Genomic DNA, 22,220 nt, shown 5'->3' with positions numbered 1-22,220 from the left:
ATCGGTTTATCTCGCCAAGTTTCTCCATCTATATTATACCTTCAATTCCGATTATGGTGAATCAAACCTCTCATCTCGATACTCATGACCAGCAGATCAATCAATTACAACAAGATGTAACTGAGATCAAGGCTTCTCTCTCCACTTTAATTGCAGATCGGGAGGATTCAAGGGAATTTCGATTGGCCTTCTTGGCTTGGATGAAGTCGCAAGAGAAGATGCACGTAGATGGCTCGTCGAGCTCTGGACCTTCGGTTTTGGATTTCACTTCGTCCGGCATCAGATCTGACTCGCCGGCAATCCTTAGGTCGCCTGGTCGGGAGGCAATTTCGGTGAGGTATTTCCCGGTTCTCATCCCAAATTCGTTTCCAATAGGAATGTTGGTCCCAAATCCGCTTCCGATGGGGATTTGTCGGGTGGTATTCCATCTGTTATAGCTCAATTATAGGCGCTCGTTTCCAGATCTGAAAACCGCTTATGTGGCTATGGACATTTGATGTCGACTGTCATACAGATTCACGTTCTTCAGGTTATGAATTTCAATTGCCCACTCCAGCTCCATTGAAGGCAATAATTTCCAGATCTGAAGAACATGGCTGTTTGATATCACATAGTGATGATGGAGTCATGACGGCAACTTACTGGGGAAGTTGGGTTCAGGCATAGTGGTGGGCCACGAAGTGAAGCTGAAAACTGTTGTGGGCCGATACTCCCCAGATCTAGGCCGTTTTATGGGGGCGTTCAGTTTGTCACTCAGTTCCTTGGGCCTGCGTTTAAAATTGGCGATAGACGCCATGGTTGGAAAGGAGGCACACTTTGGTTCACTCGTGCTGACCGGGTTCTATCTTTTGGCGCGTTTACCTCTATTGGAATTTTCTTTACTAGAGAACTACCGGGTATTAAGTTGTGGTACAAGAATGCCAGTCTTTTTATTGTGTTAAGTGTGACATTCGTCAAATTTGAGTGTCGTTTTTGTAAACTTTTATTATGTAAACCCGACTCAACATTAAAAAAAAACCTTATTTAATTATTGTATAATATTATAGACCTCGATCATCAATAAATCGGCGTTTTGTCATATTATAGTGTCGTTAAGAAAAACATAAGGGATTCAAACTAATTTTCGTAAACTCATTATAAGCTTTTGAGAACTTTTAAACTCACATTAAACATTGTTTAGAAATTGAGGGGCCAAAAATGTAACATCTATACATCATCCATATAAATAGAATAAACCCTACACCTAAACCATTATTTAACCAGCCACCACCTCCCTTGGCCGTTTTCCACCACCTCCCTTGGCCGTTTTCCGGCGAACCGCGATTCCGGCGACATCCCGACAGCCATTTTACGGCGAGTACCACTACCTCCGACGCACGCCGCCACCACTTCCCTCCTCCCACTCGGTTCTCCTGTAACCCCCATCACCCAGCCGCAACCCAGAACCCCTCTTCCCCTCTCCTCGCGTTTTCCGGCAGCCACCCTCCTCCCCCTTCCCTCCCTGCTCCGGCAATCCTTTTCCCCGTTTTTCCGGCGACCTCCGGCCGCCGTGGCCTCTCCCCGTTGTCCTCTCTCTCGCCGGACTCCCTCTCTCTCACGGTCTCTCTCTATCTCTCTTCTCTCTCTCTGTTTTGTTTCCGTCTTCGGCTCGGTTCCTTTCTCTGTATAGAGCCACAAATCGTAAACATATAAAAGGTAAATAATTTGGTATTTGGTATTATTAGTTTTCTTATGACGATTTCCAGATTTAAATCGTTAATAACCGGTTATATATTTGGTTATATACTTTGAAACGGGTTGGATGGATAATTGGTATTTGGTTGGTTTGATTTTGGGTAAAAGACGAACAGCCGGGTAATGGATATAATTTCCTTATGGGTTTAAGTTAACAATTGTCATTTTGACTCGGTTCGTACGTTAGTTAGTAAACTAGAGGTCTCGGGTTCGGGTCTCGTCCTAGCCGGTTTTGGTAGTATCTTTTCATAATATAAAATTTATTGTTACTATTAATACTAATATCGCTACGTAAAGATTATTATTAGTATTATAACATATAACTTACTATTATATTTATTTATCATTATTATTATTATTATCATTATTCTTATAAATATTTAAGTTATTATTATTAATAAAGACCATATTATTATTATTATTTATTAAAAATCATATTTCTATCATTTATTTATTAACAATAATATTATTATACTTATTTTGTGAATTCGTTTAGAAATCGAACCAACATCAAGTATGGTATCATTATTTACTATCAATATTATTTATTATTGTTATTATTTTTATCAACAACACTTTAACTAATACCAAGACTTTTATTCTATAACTATTATTATTAGTATTATTAATAATAATTATTGTTATAATTATTATACTATATTAGTACTATTAGAAATAGTTATTGTTATTATTATTATCTTATATATCTATATATATGTATGTTATATATGCATAACATACCTTTTCAAAATTATTATTATCATTACTATCTTATCATTAATAATATTATTATAAACTTTATTACCTATTCATTTTTATAGAACCGAACTCTTAAATTAAGCCCGTCTTGTTTCTATTTTGATATTGGTTTAGTTATTTAAAAGTCCAATAAAATAATAATATTTTATTTTAAATTATCAATTAAGTACGAGTCCTTAATCATTAACAAATTAATCGGTAATCCGATTTATAACCGAACCTCATCGTGCATTATTTCCAGTATAGTTTCTTCATGGTTCCAAGTTCATTAATATATTACATTATTTATTTTTAGCTAAGGTGTTTATCGTTTCAAGTCGGATTCGTTCATTTTGTTTACAAGCTTTCTATATGTCCATCATTAATTAGTTCTCAATTCATCAATCGAGGTGAGTACTTTCATACCCCTTTTTCCATCTTCTGATTTGGGTGACATTTCATACTTACCAAACTAAATGCTTTATTTACTTGAATCTTTAAACCCACAAACGTGATTGTATACTTTACTTAAATAAATGCTCGATTTGGTGTTATATGCTTACATGATTATATGCTTATGTGTTTACCGCTTTTGGAAGGTTGATTCATAAATCCGTGAACTATTTGGTATTCTCTTATAGCACGGTGCCGTTAATGTATTATTATTAACGACTTCACGAAATACCGAGTCCATTTGGTATTCTCTTATGGAGGGTGTTGTTAATGTATTCTTATTAACGATAACTATTTTAGCATGAGGCGGGTATCCTCATGGACACTATGATCCGAGTATACTTGGTTGTTACCATTTAGAAAGGGTCCGAACTATTTATCTTTTGCATATCTAAATTGTTGCTATTATTTATTGTTTTGTATACAAGTTTTGTGGCTTTTTTATTACTATATACTTATATGCTCAAACTTATGAATTGTTCACCAACCTTTGTGTTGACAAACTTTATTTTATGAAATGTTAAAGGTTTGACTTTTGTTGACTCGAGGAATTGACGAAAACGTTACCAAGACTATTAGGATATTAGTAAAACGAACAATATAATTGCTACTTGTATTCAACTTGTTTTGTGTGGATGAGATGTGTTGTTTTTTGATTTGTTGAAATAAAATGAGTTGAATAAATATTGTCACTTTAAATAGTGTCTTGTGTATTTGTCCAATCATGTTGCACCCCGGCATGTTCCGCCGCCTTTGGTCGGGGTGTTACAGATTGGTATCAGAGCCACAAGACTATAGGATAGGTGGTTAGACGTAACGACCTAGTATAGTCTTTTCTTTAAGGTCCATATACGTGTTTACCCTACTTGATTGTTCAATACACTTGTTTATTTATATACTTATTTATTTTATCAAATCATAAATATACACATACGCACACTTTCATAGTATTTCAAGGTATCTTTACCTTAAAACGCAAAAACATTAGTCTTTATTGTGTTTCATGGATCACGAGCTTAACTTAGATCCCGTTGTTTCAAATCTCCTTAAAGATTGTCTCATATAAGATGACCACTTTAAGTAGTCGAATGCGAGCGTTCCGTTCGCCATCTTAACTTTCGGTGTTGAAACAATAGATCCACTGTGGTACGTGGACTAGTGTTTCGACATGACGTTGTATTCCGATTTATTATATTTGTTGCAATCGTTATTTGAGTCAAAAACATGAAAAAGACGCGGTGGTACGTGCACATATTTAGACTCCAGCATAGTAGTTTTGTAAAAAGGTTTTCAGTGTCGAAATATCAAGTCATGGTGGTTCATGCGCGATTTTTTTCCCACTTATAAATCTTAAAATATTATTATTATGTTTCAAAATTTAAACCATTTTACTTTCATTTTATTATAAATTCTTATCACGAGTCTTCATTTATAAATGTTATAATTTTTTCTTATTGTTAATAATTCTTTTATATCCCAATTTTATATGGTAAAGTTTTACACCAATTTTCTTATTTTGATTTCTCAAGGATTTTTATTGCAATTTCGTTCATTAAAATCTTTTAATTATAAAAAGGAAAATAAATAAATAAATATATGTGCATGTATAGATTGATCTATTCATAATGATTTTTAATGTGTCATTTATTTTCATTAAGACTATTTACAAACACAAATCTTATTATATAAATTTCATCATATTAAGAAGGTTATATAATAAATTTCACCTCAAATTTTCAAGTAAATTTTCCTTTGTATAAACTTTAAATTGTCTTTAAAGTTCTTATACAAAAGTTTATAAAAATTTCATTTTTTAACTATTTCGTTTATTTTGAACGATCCTTTCACAATATTAATTATTTAGACTTTTCACGACGTTTTGGTTATATTACATAATACCCATGGTAAAATTCTCATTACCTAAAATCTTTTTTTTACAACGACTTTCATTATGCATTTTTGCTTCATTATAAATTTTCACCAATAAAACTTGCATCTTATGATACAACTCGTTTTAAATTTCTTATGGTAGTTTCGCTTTGATTTTTCAAGAAAATTCGCAAACTTATAGTTTGTAACTTTCTTGAAATCCTCACGCAAAACTTCATAGAAATTTTATTTTAAAGACAAAAAAAAATCGTTTACTTGTGATTTCTTGATTTACAATGCCGGTCATTTTAACTTACCATGATATTCTTCATTACACGATATTAAATAACGAACTTGGTAAAAAAAGGATTTCATCTTGCAACTTTATATTTCCAAGACGACATTCATCATTTAATATTGAAACCTCATAACAAATTTTAACATTCAATTTACGTATTTTAAATTTCCTCATAAGCAATAAATAAATAAATTTATTTTAATCTTTATAAAAAAATTTTGTATGATTCACACGCTCGGATCTCAAAAAAATTCTTTTTATATAAAATATATATTCATATATATATATTAACATGTAATTTTAATTATCAAAATTTTCATGGACATTTCAAACATTATTTATAAATTATGATATTTTCAATTTAATACCTACTATTAGTCAAAATTTCCCTAAACGCAACCACAAGTTTCCAAACACCCGTATCCATCTCAAACAACCGCCTTAAATCGAACCATCCTTACACTTCAAAAGTTTTCCCGCGCACTCAAATATTTCCTCAAATATTAACGAAACCTGACACATCAAAGTTATACCCTCACCTACTCAAACCCTATGTAAGCCCAAGATATACAAAAATCAACCCAACAAAAGGCCCTAACTACCGACACATTCACGCCACGAAAACCTATCAAACTTACCATCCAAATGCTACAAAGACACGACAAACACATTCACAAAATACGTTGAACATATAATAACCAAAGTTTACCCAACTATGACTCAAATCTTTCGACCCATGCTATGTCAATTCACCAAACCATATCGCCACACCATTCCCATCTAACCATAGAGTTCGATATCAAAATAGCAAACCCAAACACTCCTTACCAAATACATGTATAAACCGAGTCTCAACCCAAACTAGTCAAGATCAAATTATCCAACTTATCAACTTAACCCGAGCTCAAATAAGCAAAACCCCACCTATTAGCCCAACCACTAGTGACACAAATCATCTAAGGCCTAACCCACTCAAAAGACCTAAACTCAACAAACCCCATCGATTCAACTCAAGAAAACTCAACTACCCAAGACGACCCAAAACACTCTCACTTACTACTAAATTTCCAAACCATTCACCATACGAAGCCTAAAACCCCTCCCTACACATGCAAGCTTCGTTTTTCCCTAAATTTTTTTATTTATATATATACAACTAGTGTATTTATAACGACCACATGTGTTCAAATAATCATTTATAGATTATAAACTCTTTCAAGATTAACGGTTTACATGTTATGTCCATATTTAATAAATTATCTTTGTGAAATGTAATTTGTCATGACAACAAAATTTGATTATGAGGATTTGATTTCAAAGATTATTAAACGATTATATGATTGATTTCAAGATTTATAAATAGTGTCACCTAAGGTGATAAATCTCATAAAGACTTCATAAATTCGAGGTTCAATTTAGAATGTTGAATGCGGAATTTATTTAGTAATAAATTACAAATTTCACCTTATTGCATAAACTCAATGACCATGGCGTTGCAAATCTTTTGGGACGCGTTTACAAATGCTTTATGTTGTACACAAAGTTTTGCTCAATAACGATTTACGCAAACTATTACTTCCTATTATCGCAAGCATTATTTCATGAATATTTTTCATCACAACCGCTTTATGTATACAATTTCCTTTAACAATTTGGCTTGCACGGCTTTCATTTGATAACGCTTTACATTTTTCTCTAACTACAAATTACCGCGATGCTTGTTATTATATACATTTTCTTGGAAACAATAAAACAATTTTACTTGAGACTTCACTTTCGATGTTATTCTTATATTTTCAAAGAGCATATAAAACACGATTTACATATTTAGTCATTAAATTCGAGTCTCACAATTTTGCGATTTTATTTTCATTTGATGAGATGTTTTGATGACAATATTTTGCACATGAGATTTCATTGTTGTGTTTTGATTTTCGTGACCGAATGCAAACTATTCAATAACAATTTGTGTAATACTTTTAAAACCTTAACTTCGCCAAAATCTCGTTTATTTTTTAAACGATATTTTCATGACTATGTTATATATATTTGAGCATTTATGTAAACAAGATTCTATACGTTATTCTATATCATTTCATCTAATTTATTAACGGCCTATGTGTGGCTGTCTACAAGTTTTGACGCTATTAGACACCGTTATTATAATGACGATTATATAAATGGTTTCACAATAGTGGCCGTATTCACGTTTTATCACATTTCATCGATTATTTTGGTTGTTAATCAATAATATTTTATTTATATTGATACACGTATGCGTCACCCCACAGAAACTCACCTCATTCTGGTGATTTCACACCATCGTAATACTAATTACTTATAACCTCAAGTTTGTACACGTATGAAACTCATTGCACGACATTATTGAAATTTTAACGTAGTTTACCCTTACCTCATGTACTCACCTTTCGGGTTTCTCACTTTCAGTTTTTGGATTCTCGTTTCCTTTATTGGATTTCTCATTTCCTTCTATCAGAGTTCTCATTGTTAAAAATTTAACTGTTTATGCACGTTTCAACTGTTCAAAATTTAAAAAAAAATATATATAAATATGTCTTTTTAAACCACACAATGGGACGAACCATGTGGACCATACGACGATCTAAATAATTATGGGTGCACACTTAATTATCGAAATCCCCGTATGAAAACCATAGTAAGTACACTTGTGTATTATAACTCAGACCCGAGAATGATAGCAAAAAAAATAATGATGGAAACGCAAATCGTGATAAAGGCATGGTGGATACGCCGCTGGTACATCCTATATATAAGTGCATTTATCATATTTCTCATTTGTAGCGTTTTTCGAGTTATCCAAAAATTTGATGTTATTCTTTTGTCAAAAGTTTTTCTTGCAAAGTATTTTACTAAAGACAATATTCGTCAATAATTACTTTTCTTTAAGTTTATTTTAATTTCGGGACAAAATTTTCAAAAAGTTGGGGATACTGTGACATTCGTCAAATTTGAGTGTCGTTTTTGTAAACTTTTATTATGTAAACCAGACTCAACATTAAAAAAAAACCTTATTTAATTATTATATAATATTATAGACATCGATCATCAATAAATCGGCGTTTTGTCATATTATAGTGTCGTTAAGAAAAACATAAGGGATTCAAACTAATTTTCGTAAACTCGTTATAAGCTTTTGAGAACTTTTAAACTCACATTAAACATTGTTTAGAAATTAAGGGGCCAAAAATGTAACATCTATACACCATCCATATAAATAGAATAAACCATAAACCTAAACCATTATTTAACCAGCCACCACCTCCCTTGGCCGTTTTCCGGCGAACCGCGATTCCGGCGACATCCCGACAGCCATTTTCCGGCGAGTACCACCATCTCCGACGCACGCCACCACCACTTCCTCCTCCCTCTCGGTTCTCCGGTAACCCCATCACCCAGCCGCAACCCAGAACCCCTCTTCCCCTCTCCTCGCGTTTTCCGGCAGCCACCCTCCTCCTTCCCTCCCTGCTCCGGGAATCCTTTTCCCCGTTTTTCCGGCGACCTCCGGCAGCCGTGGCCTCTCCTTGCCGTCCTCTCTCTCTCCGGACTCCCTCTCTCTCACGGTCTCTCTATCTCTCTGTTTTGTTTCCGTCTTCGGCTCGGTTCCTTTCTCGGTATAGAGCCACAAATCGTAAACATAGAAAAGGTAAATAATTTGGGATTTGGTATTATTAGTTTTCTTATGTCGATTTCCATATTTAAATCGTTAATAACCGGTTATATATTTGGTTATATACTTTGAAACGGGTTGGATAGATAATTGGTATTTGGTTGGTTTGATTTTGGGTAAAAGACGAACAGCCGGGTAATGGATATAATTTCCTTATGGGTTTAAGTTAACAATTGTTATTTTGGCTCGGTCGGTTTGTACGTTAGTTATTAAACTAGAGGTATCGGGTTCGGGTCTCGTCCTAGCCGGTTTTGGTAGTATCTTTTCATACTATAAAATTTGTTGTTACTATTAATACTAATATCGCTACGTAAAGATTATTATTAGTATTTTAACATATAACTTACTATTATATTTATTTATCATTATTATTATTATTATCATTATTCTTATAAATATTTACGTTATTATTAGTAATAAATACCATATTATTATTATTTATTAAAAATCATATTTCTATCATTTATTTATTAACAATAATATTATTATACTTATTTTGTGAATTCGTTTAGAAATTGAACCAACATCAAGTATGGTATCATTATTTACTATCAATATTATTTATTATTATTATTATTTTTATCAACAACACTTTAACTAATACCAAGACTTTTATTCTATAACTATTATTATTAGTATTATTAATAATAATTATTGTTATAATTATTATACTATATTAGTACTATTAGAAATAGTTATTGTTATTATTATTATCTTATATATCTATATATATATATGTATGTATATATATATGCATCACATACCTTTTTCAAAATTATTATTATCATTACTATCTTATCATTAATAATATTATTATAAACTTTATTACCTATTCATTTTTATAGAACCGAACTCTTAAATTAAGTCCGTCTTGTTTCTATTTTGATATTGGTTTAGTTATTTAAAAGTCCAATAAAATAATAATATTTTATTTTAAATTATCAATTAAGTACGAGTCCTTAATCATTAACAAATTAACCGGTAATCCGATTTATAACCGAACCTCATCGTTCATTGTTTCCAATATAGTTTCTTCATGGTTCCAAGTTCATTAATATATTACATTATTTATTTTTAGCTAAGGTGTTTATCGTTTCAAGTCGGATTCGTTCGTTTTGTTTACAAGCTTTCTATATGTCCATCATTAATTAGTTCTCAATTCATCAATCGAGGTGAGTACTTTCATACCCCTTTTTCCATCTTCCGTTTTGGGGTGACATTTCATACTTATCAAACTAAATGCTTTATTTACTCGAATCTTTAAACCCACAAACGTGATTGTATACTTTACTTAAATAAATGCTCGATTTGGTGTTATATGCTTACATGATTATATGCTTATGTGTTTACCGCTTTTGGAAGGTTGATTCATAAATCCGTGAACTATTTGGTATTCTCTTATAGCACGGTGCCGTTAATGTATTATTATTAACGACTTCACGAAATACCGAGTCCATTTGGTATTATTTTATGGAGGGTGTCGTTAATGTATTCTTATTAACGATAACTATTTTAGCATGAGGCGGGTAGCCTCATGGACACTATGATCCGAGTATACTTGGTTGTTACCATTTAGAAAGGGTCCGAACTATTTATCTTTTGCATATCTAAATTGTTGCTATTATTTATTGTTTTGTATATAAGTTTTGTGGCTTTTTTATTACAATATACTTATATGCTCAAACTTATAATTGCTCACCAACCTTTGTGTTGACAAACTTTATTTTATGAAATGTTACAGGTTTGACTATTGTTGACTCGATGTAAGGCCCCGAACCCGGTAGCCCTACTTTAGCGTCGGATTTACTCATAAACACAGTCCTTCAAATCAGAGTTTATTAAAACTTTTCGCGGAATATAAAACATCAATCATTTGCTACAAAACATTAAATCTTTTCTTTGATACCATAACACGAAACTTTATATTTAAAACATCTTTACTTCTTTCTTCAGATGCCAGCCGTTCAATCCATGCCATGCGTCATCCTCTTGCTAGCTCTGAAATCGGCTCACCTGCGTGCATACTAAAAGTCAGCTACGCTGAGTGAGTTCTAGTTAATCAGGCAACATACAATCTATTCCCATATATTACTTCCCGTATCCGAAGACACATATTACTACCTTAACCTTGTATAAATATCCATAGGAGGATCGTCACGTAATATCTATTAAAAGAACCATTACCATTACCATACTATATATAATTTCCATAGGAGGAACACTCTGTATACTTTCCACAGAAGGAACACTTTACTATCCATAGAAGGAACACTATACTTTCCATAAAAGGAACACTATACTTTCCATAAAAGGAACACTATACTTTCCATAAAAGGAACACTATCTATACGTTATTATTTAATATCCATGTAAGGAGCTAATCACTTCCCTTGACGATACGTGCAATATCCGAAGATCGTTCACGTACCGACAAGCTTTCATTCATAATGTTCATACATCATCCTTACATTACATGCAATATTAATATCTTTATTTATATCCTGACAGTACGTGCAATATCCGAAGATCATTCACGTACCGTCAGACAATCAATCGTATCTATCACATATGTCATACACGGCATACACCTCTTTTCTCGGATATTGGTATGGTTCGGTTCCCTAGTTCCCAAATATTAGTAGGGTTCGATTCCCTCTTCGTTACCATACAACCATACATCATACCTCGAGTTTTAGTAGGGCTCGGTACCCTTTTCGTAACCATACAACCATACATTATCATTTCTTTCTTCTATTATCTCCATCATGTTCATACACATAAACATACCTAACATACTTACCTTATACATAGCGTTACAACCTGACAGTACGTGCAATATCCGAAGATCGTTCACGTACCATCAAGCAATCATTCATACATTTCACATTATCCACATAAGGCATACACTTATCTCTTAGGATAAGTGTATTAACTATCACATTGAGTATGCATAAACACAGTCCTCCCCGAACCCGGTAGCCCTACTTTAGCGTCGGATTTACTCATAAACACAGTCCTTCAAATCAGAGTTTATTAAAACTTTTCGCGGAATATAAAACATCAATCATTTGCTACAAAACATTAAATCTTTTCTTTGATACCATAACACGAAACTTTATATTTAAAACATCTTTACTTCTTTCTTCAGATGCCAGCCGTTCAATCCATGCCATGCGTCATCCTCTTGCTAGTTCTGAAATCGGCCCACCTGCTTGCATACTAAAAGTCAGCTACGCTGCGTGAGTTCTAGTTAATCAGGCAACATACAATCTATTCCCATATATTACTTCCCGTATCCGAAGACACATATTACTACCTTAACCTTGTATAAATATCCATAGGAGGATCGTCACGTAATATCTATTAAAAGAACCATTACCATTACCATACTATATATAATTTCCATAGGAGGAACACTCTGTATACTTTCCATAGAAGGAACACTTTACTATCCATAGAAGGAACACTATACTTTCCATAAAAGGAACACTATACTTTCCATAAAAGGAACACTATACTTTCCATAAAAGGAACACTGTCTATACGTTATTATTTAATATCCATGTAAGGAGCTAATCACTTCCCTTGACGATACGTGCAATATCCGAAGATCATTCACGTACCGACAAGCTTTCATTCATAATGTTCATAAATCATCCTTACATTACATGCAATATTAATATCTTTATTTATATCCTGACAGTACGTGCAATATCCGAAGATCATTCACGTACCGTCAGACAATCAATCGTATCTATCACATATGTCATACACGGCATACACCTCTTTTCTCGAATATTGGTATGGTTCGGTTCCCTAGTTCCCAAATATTAGTAGGGTTCGATTCCCTCTTCGTTACCATACAACCATACATCATACCTCGAGTTTTAGTAGGGCTCGGTACCCTTTTCGTAACCATACAACCATACATTATCATTTCTTTATTCTATTATCTCCATCATGTTCATACACATAAACATACCTAACATACTTACCTTATACATAGCGTTACAACCTGACAGTACGTGCAATATCCGAAGATCGTTCACGTACCATCAAGCAATCATTCATACATTTCACATTATCCACATAAGGCATACACTTATCTCTTAGGATAAGTGTATTAACTATCACATTGAGTATGCACACAGCCCCGAATACATAACAAGGAATGGGGCTAGAAACTCACCTGAACACGGTTACGTTCACCGTTAATCGTAATCCCTTTCTTCAGTTGTGCACGGCTGACTGTATAACAAGTATACGTATCAATTAACTATCACTTCTCATAATGTATTTCTATCTTTATATGACCAACAACGAACGGGGGTCCGGGGGCAGCACCCCTGGCAGCGGGGTCTAGGGGCGGCAGCCCCTAGCAGGGTCCAAGGGGCAGAGCCCCTGGCTGGGGTCGAGCTGCCAGGTCAGCTTGGAAAAATTTTATTTCCATTAACTGTCTTAACACATTTTTCATTAGATTTTTAATTTATTTTCTAAACGAACTTGACTTTAGGCGATGTTAACCCTCGGGCGAACTTAGCTCTAGGCGAAGTTAACCTTAGGCGAACTTAGCTGTAGGCGAAGTTAAACCTCAGGCGAACTTAGCTTCAGGCGAAGCGAACTTGGCTTCAGGCGAAGTTAAACCTTAGGCGAACTTGGCTTCAGGCGAAGTTAAACCTTAGGCGAACTTGGCTTCAGGCGAAGTTATCATCAAGCGAACTTAACTTTATAGCGAAGTTGCCATCAGGCGAACTTAGCTTGCAAGCGAAGTTCATCAGGCGAACTTAGCTTGCAGGCGAAGTTCGTCGCGTTGAAGGCGAAGTTGCCCAGATGAAGGCGAAGTTGCCCAGACAGCCGCTGTTCGGTTTCTTTCCAGCATTTTGAGCGATTTTAACACCCTTTCTATGGTTCAATATCACCCACTACGCTTCCCGACCATCTTCGGTCGCTTATACACTAAAAAGCTTGGATCTTTAAACCCTAAAGGCCAAGAATCATACCTTTTTGAGCTTGTTGGATCTGGTTAACCTGCTAGCACACTAATCTCTTTCTCTCGGACCTGCCCGATTCTTCCCTTGGCTCGGCCCGGTTCCGGCGAAGTTAGTGTGTGGTGTGTGTGTTTGGAGTGTTAGGGAGTTTGGTGAAAAATGAAAGATATTTTGGGTTTAGGGGATATTTATACCCCTGAAATCCCATGGACCTAAGGCCCATTCTCATTTAACCCATCTCTATTAATCCGAGTCCATAACCCACGTCCATTACCCGACACTAGCCCGACCCATACCAACTCCCATTCTTTTATTTATTTCCTGATAATCCGAGTAAACTTTCCCTCTATTATTAAGTAATATAATTAATATTATCTTGAAATTTCGGGATGTTACAAGTCTTCCCTCCTTAAAGAGGTTTCGTCCCCGAAACCTAACTTATTCCCTATAAAAGGAAAACTTCTTATATTTACACGCTTTATTGAATCGCCTTCGTTTTCTGAGTTACCCTTCTTACTTCCGACTTTGCAGTTATCGAATGGTGGTCATGTGTATTAGCTATTTAAGGTAGCTTGTCCATGAGGCCCTCAATGTACCAAGTCTCGTTTCGATCTTTAAGAGGCTTTGTCTTAAATCATATTAATGCTAAAACCTAGGTCGACACTCTATCACAACACGTCAATTTATCATGACTAACATGCATTCAGAAAATTCGTACCATAATTAATAAACACCAGTCTAAATTTCAACATAAATCAACACGCATCGAGTCATCAATAAGTTACACATAGATTTAATACTTATGGCTAGCATCTAGCCTTCTTGAATGGCTTCTCTAAGCATACGGAGGAATCTGTTAAACCTCAAGCACTCTTTTCTCCTTCATGTCCTCCCTTTGGCTTCTTGCAATCCCTTGCTAGGTGCCCACGTCCTCCACAGTTGTGACACCTATGGTAATCATCACATTCCCAAGAGGAATGTCCTGCTCTTCCACACCTGTAGCAAACACCTAATCCCTTTCTGCACTCTCCGGGGTGTCTCTTCCCACATTTTTCACAAGCAGTGAACCCCTCTTGCCTTGCCTTCTTTTTGCGTGGATCCACCTCATTGGCTTCCTCTGGTTCTGGGGTTGGGTTCTTTTTCTTCGGTTCCATCTTCTCCCCTTCACAGTTGGCAAGGTCCTCATAAATCATCTCGGCCAATTCCACGGCCGAGTCAAATGTTGCGGGCTTACTGGACTTAACCAAAGTGCGAACATTCCGTGGAAGTCCCCTTATGTAACACTTGATCCTTTTAGCTTCGGTGTTCACCATGTCAGGTACCAACCTAGACATGCGGTTGAATTCAGTAGTATACTCCCGTTGCGTCATCCCTCCCGCTTTCAAATTCAGAAACTTCATCTCCACTCTTTCAACTTCTGTATCAGCGCAGAACCTCTTCATCACCATGTCCTTTAGGTCATTCCAGCTCATCGCCTTGATCTCTTCACGGGTCTTCCTCTGCTCCACACTCTCCCACCAATACATAGCCTCATCTTCAAAAGATTGAGTGGCATAACCGACAGCTTGGTCAGGACGGCACTCGCTAATGCGGATAACCTTATCCATGGCGGTTATCCACTGAAGAGTAGCGATTGCGTCTCCTAAACCAGTCAGCTTAGGCGGGTCACAACCTTTGAAGGACTTATAGTTGCAACCACCTCGGCCCCTCTTCTTATCATCATCTTTCACAGACCTTACCTCACTCGAGTCATCCCTTTCTCTCCCGTTATCCTTTCTATTATTACCACCTGCCCCTTCAACGGTTCGTTCACGGCTCCCAGCAGATCCTTCGGGATTCAGGTTCTTCACAGCAGCAACTACAGCTTGAACAATGGCTGCTTGAACTGCAGGGCTAAGTTGAACTTCTTCGTTGTTGTTCTGGTCTCCTCCAGCGGCGCTCCCTTCATCTTCGGTGTGGGAAGCTTCTTCTACCGAGGCTTGCCGGACAAGACGAGGCCTGCCACGACGTCCAGTGCGACCCCCAGTTCCCACAACTTCTCCAGCTCCAGCCATCGGTATTCTTAAAGGGACAACACAAACATCATCACTCAAGAAACTATTTAGTACAAGGATAGCAAGGCTAACAGGTAATAACAGTGGCCAGCTGTGACTAGCTGATCACATTGCTTTCCGTGTCCTATACACTTCCCTTTATGAGTCTATTTGTGCTGATTCTACTTAAGCAATTAGTCAAATCAACAATCAATTATTCCTATCCCTTTTGTTCACATATATTTTCTTTCTCATTAACATATATCATTTAATCATACAATTTACCTTTACTAATCTTGCTTGAGCGACACATGGCATTCTTGGACTGGCATCTTCTTTCATTTCTTACTTATATCCCATACTCTGTTCGAGTCTAAGCATGTAGGATGCTTAAATCTCTCGAACTTTGCTCTGATACCAACTTGTAAGGCCCCGAACCCGGTAGCCCTACTTTAGCGTCGGATTTACTCATAAACACAGTCCTTCAAATCAGAGTTTATTAAAACTTTTCGCGGAATATAAAACATCAATCATTTGCTACAAAACATTAAATCTTTTCTTTGATACCATAACACGAAACTTTATATTTAAAACATCTTTACTTCTTTCTTCAGATGCCAGCCGTTCAATCCATGCCATGCGTCATCCTCTTGCTAGCTCTGAAATCGGCTCACCTGGGTGCATACTAAAAGTCAGCTACGCTGAGTGAGTTCTAGTTAATCAGGCAACATACAATCTATTCCCATATATTACTTCCCGTATCCGAAGACACATATTACTACCTTAACCTTGTATAAATATCCATAGGAGGATCGTCACGTAATATCTATTAAAAGAACCATTACCATTACCATACTATATATAATTTCCATAGGAGGAACACTCTGTATACTTTCCATAGAAGGAACACTTTACTATCCATAGAAGGAACACTATACTTTCCATAAAAGGAACACTATACTTTCCATTAAAGGAACACTATACTTTCCATAAAAGGAACACTATACTTTCCATAAAAGGAACACTATCTATACGTTATTATTTAATATCCATGTAAGGAGCTAATCACTTCCCTTGACGATACGTGCAATATCCGAAGATCGTTCACGTACCGACAAGCTTTCATTCATAATGTTCATACATCATCCTTACATTACATGCAATATTAATATCTTTATTTATATCCTGACAGTACGTGCAATATCCGAAGATCATTCACGTACCGTCAGACAATCAATCGTATCTATCACATATGTCATACACGGCATACACCTCTTTTCTCGGATATTGGTATGGTTCGGTTCCTAGTTCCCAAATATTAGTAGGGTTCGATTCCCTCTTCGTTACCATACAACCATACATCATACCTCGAGTTTTAGTAGGGCTCGGTACCCTTTTCGTAACCATACAACCATACATTATCATTTCTTTCTTCTATTATCTCCATCATGTTCATACACATAAACATACCTAACATACTTACCTTATACATAGCGTTACAACCTGACAGTACGTGCAATATCCGAAGATCGTTCACGTACCATCAAGCAATCATTCATACATTTCACATTATCCACATAAGGCATACACTTATCTCTTAGGATAAGTGTATTAACTATCACATTGAGTATGCATAAACACAGTCCTCCCCGAACCCGGTAGCCCTACTTTAGCGTCGGAGTTACTCATAAACACAGTCCTTCAAATCAGAGTTTATTAAAACTTTTCGCGGAATATAAAACATCAATCATTTGCTACAAAACATTAAATCTTTTCTTTGATACCATAACACGAAACTTTATATTTAAAACATCTTTACTTCTTTCTTCAGATGCCAGCCGTTCAATCCATGCCATGCGTCATCCTCTTGCTAGCTCTGAAATCGGCTCACCTGCGTGCATACTAAAAGTCAACTACGCTGCGTGAGTTCTAGTTAATCAGGCAACATACAATCTATTCCCATATATTACTTCCCGTATCCGAAGACACATATTACTACCTTAACCTTGTATAAATATCCATAGGAGGATCGTCACGTAATATCTATTAAAAGAACCATTACCATTACCATACTATATATAATTTCCATAGGAGGAACACTCTGTATACTTTCCATAGAAGGAACACTTTACTATCCATAGAAGGAACACTATACTTTCCATAAAAGGAACACTATACTTTCCATAAAAGGAACACTATACTTTCCATAAAAGGAACACTATACTTTCCATAAAAGGAACACTATCTATACGTTATTATTTAATATCCATGTAAGGAGCTAATCACTTCCCTTGACGATACGTGCAATATCCGAAGATCGTTCACGTACCGACAAGCTTTCATTCATAATGTTCATACATCATCCTTACATTACATGCAATATTAATATCTTTATTTATATCCTGACAGTACGTGCAATATCCGAAGATCATTCACGTACCGTCAGACAATCAATCGTATCTATCACATATGTCATACACGGCATACACCTCTTTTCTCGGATATTGGTATGGTTCGGTTCCCTAGTTCCCAAATATTAGTAGGGTTCGATTCCCTCTTCGTTACCATACAACCATACATCATACCTCGAGTTTTAGTAGGGCTCGGTACCCTTTTTGTAACCATACAACCATACATTATCATTTCTTTCTTCTATTATCTCCATCATGTTCATACACATAAACATACCTAACATACTTACCTTATACATAGCGTTACAACCTGACAGTACGTGCAATATCCAAAGATCGTTCACGTACCATCAAGCAATCATTCATACATTTCACATTATCCACATAAGGCATACACTTATCTCTTAGGATAAGTGTATTAACTATCACATTGAGTATGCACACAGCCCCGAAAACATAACAAGGAATGGGGCTAGAAACTCACCTGAACACGGTTACGTTCACCGTTAATCGTAATCCCTTTCTTCAGTTGTGCACGGCTGACTGTATAACAAGTATACGTATCAATTAACTATCACTTCTCATAATGTATTGTTGGAATACCGTATGCCCGAGACACATAATTAGGTTAATGTGGCTAGCCGTGTTTGATCCAAGTCGGGTCATACCCAATAACGAGTTAGACACACACCAATTATGTATTTGTTGAGATATAATCTATAAAACAAATACAGAACACGACACATTCAGAAATCGGGTTTCTGAATAATTACTTGAAAGTGTTAAATAAATTAATTGGTTAATTTATTTATTCAAATAATTATTATTGGAATGATTATTTAGACATGTGTTCTTTTATAAAATGGTTTATAAAAGATGGGGTGTTTATATATTTTATAAAGTATAAAATATATCATTTAAACATGAGTCACACACACACTCCATACACTTGGTCAAAGTTGGTAAAGTTTTGTTGGAGATTGAATAAAGTTTACTTGACCAAAAATGAACCTAACCATATATTTGATTGAGATATGATCTCATATATATAAGAATGGTTCAACACACTTTCAAAGATATACCACTCTCTTTCCTTCTTGTTTTTGGTTCGGCCGAAGTCAAGTAAAGAAAAGGTTCGGGTCTCGGTTTCTCGTGTTCAAGCTCCCTAACATAGCTTGGTGTGTATTGGAGGCTCGGGGTACGAACCATTTGAGGTTTTCTCCTTGAAAGCTAGCCAAGAAACATCATCATTTTCTTCAACTTCAACTACACTCTTAAAGGGTTAAGAATGTAAGTGTTTATAGCTTTGATAGTTTAGTTTTTCCGTATTATTTGATCCTTGCCTCGGGTTTCTAATATATAGATTATTGGTAATCTTATGACATGAATAAACTAGGTTGTTCATGAACACATATCATATAAACTTGTAATACATATATATATATATATATATACATATGGATACATATGTTTAAGTTTGTGATTTTCACGCTTCCGCCTTAATTAATGAGTAGTTAAATGGTTAACTAAGTTTAAAATATCCATAGAAACCCAACAAATGGCATCAAGAGCCGGGATACGGGAAACTAAGCTTCGGGTTTTCGGTTTTATATTTTCCCTTTGAAAGATTTTATACAAAAAATTAACATGCATGATTTTTTGTATTTAATCTTGTTATATTTTTGGCTTTGTTCAAAAAAAAATAAATAAATAAAACCGAGCAAATGGGCCGAAGCCCAATTCGGGAGTTATTGGGCCGAAGCCCACCTCATTTGGTTAATGGGTTAACCGGTAAAGGGGAAGAAAGTTAAGTGGGCCGAAGCCCATGAGACTTTCTTTTGGGCCGAAGCCCAAGAACAAGTTATTGGGTCAAGCCCAAATGGGTTGGGCTAGGCCCGATAAGGTCAAAGGGTTTTGGAACGGGATCCTAAAACATAACGGGTTATGTTTGTTATTTATTAAAACTAGACCGAGCCGTAGACCAAAATGGATGTTTGTTTGTGGTTGATGATTGTAATTTGTAATAATTAATTAGGGGCAGTTTTGTAATTTTGTAATTATTTATTCATATGGGTATGTAATAAATAGATTATTTGTAATATCTTTATTTTATAGAATAAAAAATGTATTAGGACATTTGGTTTTGTAAAATTAAAGAAGATTGCAAAATTGGAAGTTTGGGCCTTATTGGGCCGGGTATGGTGATAATGGGCCTCACAAGCCCATTAAGGGGATTCAAGCCCAAAAGGACCTAAGCCCACCAATTGAGCCCAAATGGAAGCTTATGGAAGCTAAGGCCCAAGTTCAAGCCCAATGGATTACAACGGGGTTGAAGAAGATGCTTGACGCATTTGGATGCGGGATCAAGTGGGAGCTACAACATCCATGTGTCGTGTGTCCCTTAGGATCGGACCTAAGACACACACTTGTTTCGGCTAACAAGTGTGGTCTAACTTAGTGGCTCGTGTCTAGTATAATTGTGTATGCTTGTTAATTGATTGTTTGATTATGTGGTTGTTAGATATTAGGATATCAACTTCGTCACATAGAATTAATTAACAAAGCATAAAACGGGTTCTAACAATTATCGGTAATCACGTGACACGTAGTTTAATAAAATGGATTTATTAACTAGCCGTCTCACGCCCATAATAAAATGGTTTTATTATAAATTAGAATTTTGAAAATGGTTTCAAAATAATCATGTTACTAAATGCATGTTAGAACATGATTTAAAGTTTTACAACTAGAATTATTAAAACTAAAAATCCCTTTTAAAATTAAGGATAACAAGTTAAACACCATCCTTTTGTATAACGCTTAACATATTAGTAAGCTCTTAGTGGGAAAAAGGTCACCTAACCGCGTAGAGTAAATTAATATGTTGAGGTAATATTGGCATATAAATGGGAAAAAGGTCACCTAACCGTTTGTATGTTGATATTACAAGTTGATACAAGTAGGACGACTTAAATTAGAACCATGTGAAGAGGGTCACCCAAGCATAGGGTCTAATAGGTGTTGATGGGATAAACATGCCGACACGAAATATGATTTCGAACCGGTCCCATAAACTCTAGAAGTTGCAAAAGGGTTTGCAATTGTTATGAATAACTACCTTGATAAACCGACAATGGGAAAAAGGTCACCTAACCGGAGTCGGGTTTATCGTTGGATTCTAGATTTTAATTATTAATTATATTTGGTATATATAAAAGGGTATTAATAATTAAAATAAGTAAAACACTAAAATGAATTTAATTAAAATTCTGCAGATGGCCGCACACGTCGACGACAACATAATCCCTAACGTCCAAAATGTATCTCTCCGATCTATTCTCGCTAAAGACCGTCTTAACCACAATAACTTTTCGGATTGGTTCCGAAATTTAAGGATTGTTCTAAAACAAGAAAAATTATATCATGTTTTGGAAACACCTATCCCCAACGAACCGGAAGAGGGAAGTGAGGTCGAATACATGAATTGGGTCCAACACACGGAAGATTCCATTCAAGTGTCATGCCTCATGTTGGCGACTATGGTTCCCGAAATCCAAAAGGATTTCGAAAACCATAATGCGTACGACATGATTACTCAACTTAAGGAAATGTTCCTTAAGAAATCGAGGGTTGAAAGGTTCGAAACGGTTCGAGCCTTGCATGCATGTAGAATGGATGATAATCAACCAGTTTCAACTTATGTACTTAAGATGAAAAGTTACATTGATCGCCTCGCCAAGCTCAATTGTCCCATCTCAAAAGAGTTAGCAACGGATTTGATCCTTAACTCTTTGTCGAAAAGGTTCGACACTTTCGTGTTAAATTATAACATGAACGGGTGGGACAAAAACATTGGATAACTTCACTCAATGCTTAAAACAGCCGAGGCGAGCATGGGTAAAAGGGTTTTACCCGTGTTTGCGATCAATGAAGGTGGATCCAAGAATCGATCTCAGCCCAATCCTAAGGCTAAGGTAGCAAAAAGAA

The sequence above is a fragment of the Bidens hawaiensis genome, unplaced genomic scaffold (genome assembly GCF_021521415.1).
Source record: "Bidens hawaiensis isolate Kalapana, Puna unplaced genomic scaffold, B.hawaiensis_p1.1 tig00003141_1, whole genome shotgun sequence".
Taxonomy (NCBI): Eukaryota; Viridiplantae; Streptophyta; class Magnoliopsida; order Asterales; family Asteraceae; genus Bidens; species Bidens hawaiensis.
This window is presented reverse-complemented; position numbering follows the sequence as displayed.